We start from the raw sequence: 5880 nt of genomic DNA on the forward strand, positions 1-5880 counted from the left end.
GTAAATAGAAATGGAATTGTTCTGGGGCACCTGGGTGGCTCAGTTGGTTAGGCATCTGACTCTTGATCTTGGCTCAGGTCCCGATCTCAGAGTCCTGGGTTCGAGCCCAGCATCAGGCTTTCCAATCAATGGGGAGTCTGCTCAAGAACCACTCCCTCTCTCTGCTTCTCCCTCTGCTCACACGTGGGCTTTCTTTCTAATAAGTAAATATTTAAAAAGAAATGGGATTGTTCTTTGTCTCTCTCCTTTAAATATTTACACCAGGTGACAAAATTAGTAATCCATCGCTAACATTAAAGAGTTACATATTTTTATAAAAAAATAGATCAAATATGGAATTTATTTGAATGACACCTTTAAGTTTCATTTTATAAAAAAATTCACTTTATTGATAAACATTATTTTATATATTTGAACCCAAGTCAGTAGATATTATATTATTTTATTATATGAATGATCAATTATGTTTTCATGGTAAAATATTAAACTTCAAAAAATTAAATTTAAATGATTATTTTAATAATGATAGGATAATATTTTAGTGGACAGTGTATGTCTAATTTTTTTTAAATATAAAGACTTGGATGATGACTATGTCATCTCTTTCTCTTAAAAATTCCTGCGTTATTATTCCCAGTTTACATAAAAGAATATGGAAGCCCATCCCCTAATTGTCTCCAAGTTCTCTTAGCTAATATACCCTTGGCATTCCAGGGATGTGAGTCAATACAGTCCTTGTTTGATTAAGTCAGTGGAATCTGGTTTCTGTTGCTTACAGTTTTAAGAGTCCCTTTTAATACATACCCTTATGGAGATTAAATTCTGGTAGATGAGATGCAAATAAACAAGAATAATACATGAAAAAAAAGGGATAAATACTCCAAATGGCACAGGTAGGGCGTGTGTGTGGTAAGGCTTCATATTCTTTGTGTTGATTAGGAATATCTTCTTGAACCATTGGATTTGAATTACATGTAGCTATTGTAAGAATTAATTTAACTTATTTATTTGAGAGGAAGAGAGCACAGGGGAAGGAGCAGAGAGAGAGAGAGAATACCCAAGCAGACTCCCCACTGAGCATGGAGCCCAAGGTGGGACTTCATTCCATGACCCATGAGATCATGACCTGAGCTGAAACCAAGAGCTGCATGCCCAACCAACTGACCACCCAGGCTCCCATATTATAGAAATTTACAAGTTGACTTCAAAAGCTATATTGAAAGGTATATTATTGGAATTAGTTTAAACACAACACTTTAAATATATTTTTACAGTAATTTAAGATGCGAGATTATTATTATGGGGTTTCCAAAAGACAGATGCTGTGTTGGAGGAGTATTTTTCCTCTAGTCTACTGCAATCAGATTTCTTCCCTCCAATGCCATTACTTAAGTTGTATTTACAAAACAATAGACACCTGTTTAAACAGAGAAGTTCGGCAAGTAGTACATTACTATTCATTTTGCTAACATCAGTGTGTCCCTAATGTTCTGTGCTTTGTAGCTCCTAAAAAATGATTCTGGCTGTGATTTTCAATAGAAGACAAGGGAGAACATTGACCATCTCCCAGAGAAATTGATTAGACTGACTCACTGGATAATTAATAAACAACACAATTTATTCATCAATATAATCATTAAATTGAAGAGAACCTTGTCAGAAGCTTCCCTTTTAGACTTGATGTGGTCCAGAAAACAAGTCCAGGCAAATTAAAACATAAAGAAGTATTTCCAAGCAAAAGAGCATAATAAGCCAATGAGCAAAAGCATAAATAAAACATATATCCAAGGCAATATGCCTATCAGAAATGCACTAGAAATGTTAAATCCTTTTTTTTTTTTTTGAGGCTCTATAAATTCATAGTGTTGATCCTAACCCTTGAGGTCAGCCAAACTCATCATGCTAATATAGATGAGTTACCAGCTGGGATTTATAAGATCTGTCCTGGGATGGGCAGACAGAGGTGACAAGACAAGGAGCCTTGGGCCAGGCTTCACATACCTCACAGACCCTAACATGGGGGTAAAAATGAGATTATGTACTCAGTTACAGAAACACTGGTAAGTGCAAAAAGATACAGCATTAAATTTTAAACTTGATTCCCTAAACTGGACAAACCCAGTGCTCCAGAAATTACTGTTTGTTTTTTTTCTTTTAACCAGACATTTTCTGTCCCATGAATAGTACCCTTACATTGCACTAAAAGCTTTTGTTAAGAAAGGATTGATTACTGTGGCTGATATCGAAGAGATTACTGCCTATGTTCAACTTCTTTCAAGATATGTCTCCAAAGGCAAAGGAAACAAAAGTGAAAATAAACTTTTGGGACTTCATCAAAATCAAAAGCTTCTACACAGCAAAGGAAACAGCCAAAAAAACAAAGAGGCAACCCACGGAATAGGAGAAGATATTTGCAAATGACAGTACAGACAAAAGGTTGATATCCAGGATCTATAATGAACTCCTCAAACTCAACACACACAAAATAAACAAGCATATCAAAAAATGGGCAGAAGATATGAACAGACACTTCTCCGATGAAGACATACAAATGGCTATCAGACACATGAAAAACTGTTCATCATCACTAGCCATCAGGGAGATTCAAATTAAAACCACATTGAGATATCATCTTACACCAGTTAGAATGGCCAAAATTAACAAGACAGGAAACAACATGTGTTGGAGGGGATGTGGAGAAAGGGGAACCCTCTTACATTGTTGGTGGGAATGCAAGTTGGTGCAGCCTCTCTGGAGAACAGTGTGGAGATTCCTCAAGAAATTAAAAATAGAACTTCCCTATGACCCTGCCATTGCACTACTGGGTATTTACCCCAAAGATACGGATGTAGTGAAAAGAAGGGCCATCTGTACCCCAATGTTTATAACAGCAATGGCCACAGTCACCAAAATGTGGAAAGAACCAAGATGCCCTTCAACGGATGAATGGATAAGGAAGATGTGGTCCATATACATTACGGAGTATTATGCCTCCATCAGAAAGGACGGATACCCAACTTTTGTAGCAACATGGATGGGACTGGAAGAGATTATGCTGAGTGAAATCAGTCAAGCAGAGAGAGTCAATTATCATATGGTTTCACTTATTTGTGGAGTATAACAAATAGCATGGAGGACATGGGGAGTTAGAGAGGAGAAGGGAGTTGGGGGAAGTAGGAAGGGGAGGTGAACCATGAGAGACTATGGACTCTAAAAAACAATCTGAGGGGTTTGAAGTGGCGGGTGGGTGGGGGGGTGGGAGGTTGGGGTACTAGGTGGTCGGTATTATAGAGGGCACGGATTGCATGGAGCACTGGGTGTGGTGCAAAAATAATGAATACTGTTATGCCGAAAATAAATTAAAAAAAAAAAAAAAAGAAAGGATTGATTACATCTTCAGGGGGTTTTTCCTTGTGACCCTGTCCTGAGCCACCTCTGTGTGTAATGACAGGAAGGGGGCCATGATGGTGACTTGGCTCTGACTTTCTATTCAACTTTCTGTTTGAAAGTCATGCCCAGAATCATTTTTAGGAGCTGCAAAGCACGGAACATCGTTAACTAATGTTAACAAAATGAATGAAAATGTACTATGTCCAATGTACTTCTCTACTGAAACAGGTGCCTTTATTGTTTTGTAAGGACAACTCAAATAACTGGGCATTGGAGGGAGGAAATCTGATTGCAGTAGACTAGAGGAAAAATAATCCTCCATCATGGAATCCATCACTTGGAAACTTGTCATTTAAAAGTGAATATCAAACATCACAACTTTTCTACTTCTGATGGGGAATTTACTACAATCTAAATTACTGCAAGATTCAATAGATAAAAGTGGCCAGGACCTTTATCACTGTAAGAGTTTCCCTGGTATTTGAGAGCATTTCTGGAAGAACTGACCTTTGCTCATCTCCCTGACTCTCCCTTGACCAGAATTCTCAATTCTTGGCTTTGTGACTTCTGCTTTAACTCCCTATTCTGGCTCACAACTGGCTTGGGATTTAATGTGCTTTCCTTGGTATCACACCTTGGTTTTCCTTCCACTTTCTTGTATTTTTCCTACCAATCCCTCTCTTGGTATTATCTATCATAGGAATTTCCCACTCCAAGCTGGAACCCTATGAAACCCTCTTTTCAAATGTAAAACTTGGGCAACCTGCCTTTTCCAGGATGGAGCAGCACCTACCATACTCATTGTCATGGTGCAGCTTTAAATATACCTCACTGAAAGTATACAAACTGACTTCTGTGTGCTATATATTGTCTAATTAGTGTGTTTTCGTTCTTTTGCAGGTTCAAGTGAGATGGGTGTCGATCAGTTTTCATATGATAAAAGTCAACATTAGCAAAACACAGTGCTTTTATTTACTGAAGAATCAAAATTGACTGTGAAGTTGGAAAAGTCTACTGGGGCCTCTAGGACCATGAGGAAGGGAGCTCATCCAGCCCTGAGGTCCTTATGATGTTTGAAGAAAGATAAAGCTTGCTTCCCATTTGTTCCTCACCATAGAACCTTACACTAGTTTCTAGGAACAACTTTATATGTATAAAGATTTGTTTGCATAGAAGGACTTTAAGAAAGGCTCCAGGCAAATTAAAACATGGGATAATTTGCATGAAACAGCCTAACACTCAAAAATACAAATAAAATTTGACTCCAGGCAAGGTGACCTACCAAAAATGGACTAGAGATGCAAAACCAGTCTTTTCCGATAAATGGTGTGACTGTAAGCCACTAAGATTCTAGGATTGTTCATGTTGAGGGGTTATCACTGAAAAAGTTGATCGGTACATAAATGCAAAGAAAGGACAGAAACCGAGAAAGAGGATTTTGTATAAGTGGCTTAAGGAAGAGAACCAGCGGGGAGAGATATCAGAAATCACAGGAGAGACCAGCGGGGAGAGATATCAGAAATCACAGGAGAGAGCATTCCAGAAGGAATTTGAAGGCTCTTTTAAAGATTCTTTGCTTTCGACTAAAGAATGTTGAATAAAAGGAGGAGGGAATACCTACCTAGCAGCTCTGTTAACCCTGAGGATCATCTGGACACCCAAAGCATAAAATATCATGCGATTACATAAACTAAAATAAGTTCTGACCATATATATCAACCTGTAAGAATTCACATGCTCTATCGGGAATGGAAAAAAGCCAGTTGATGAGAAATACATATCGTCTATTTTCAGTGATTATTTTTGGGTAAAGAACCCATCACATTAAAATCACCCTAGATGGCTGTATATGTTTTTGCATATGCCTCTATGGGCCGTGGAGAAAGATCCAGAAGAACCCACACCAGGCTGCTAACGTTCTTGGCCTTAGTTGGATGAGGTGGGAAGGGAAGGAGAAGAAGGGTGGTAGGAGAAAGAAATTGGTGGAAATCCCATGAGGAATAGAAGGAAAGATGAACACATAGAAATCTGAAATAGAATACAGGACGGTATGGCCAGCCACCATTTTGGCCTTGGATGGTGCTTGTAGTTTGGCTTGTTTTGCTGTGAATATGATTTTTACAATGAGGGCAAAAGCCCAAAGAGGGGGAGTAGAAGAGTGCCCAAGATGGGAGCAGATTTTTAAACTGATAAGAACAGATACTACACTTGATCTTAGCCAAAAGGCCGAGAAGCGATGGGAGCAGATTTTTAACATGAAAATGAAAGAACTGCTCCTGGATTGAGCAGCAGGATGGCTGCTGGGACTTTGCTGGAGGGAGCTTCAGAGCAGGAGGGGAAGCAGATCATGGATTCACGGGGCGAATGGGCATTTGGAGGGAAGCACATGAAGGCAGCATGTTTTTTAGAAATGTATAAAAATTGAAAGGAGAGACGGAAGGTAAGGGAGGGAAACCAGGGCAGGAGAAGATAAAATTGTGCTGCTCATAT

General features: G+C 38.8%; 1 pseudogene; it reads right to left on the reverse strand.

Annotated features, from left to right (window-relative positions):
• Positions 1 to 5535: 5535 nt before the first annotated feature.
• LOC122916557 lies at positions 5536 to 5628 on the reverse strand (annotated as a pseudogene).
• Positions 5629 to 5880: the final 252 nt, after the last annotated feature.

Source organism: Neovison vison, chromosome 8, assembly GCF_020171115.1.
Source record: "Neovison vison isolate M4711 chromosome 8, ASM_NN_V1, whole genome shotgun sequence".
Classification (NCBI taxonomy): Eukaryota; Metazoa; Chordata; class Mammalia; order Carnivora; family Mustelidae; genus Neogale; species Neogale vison.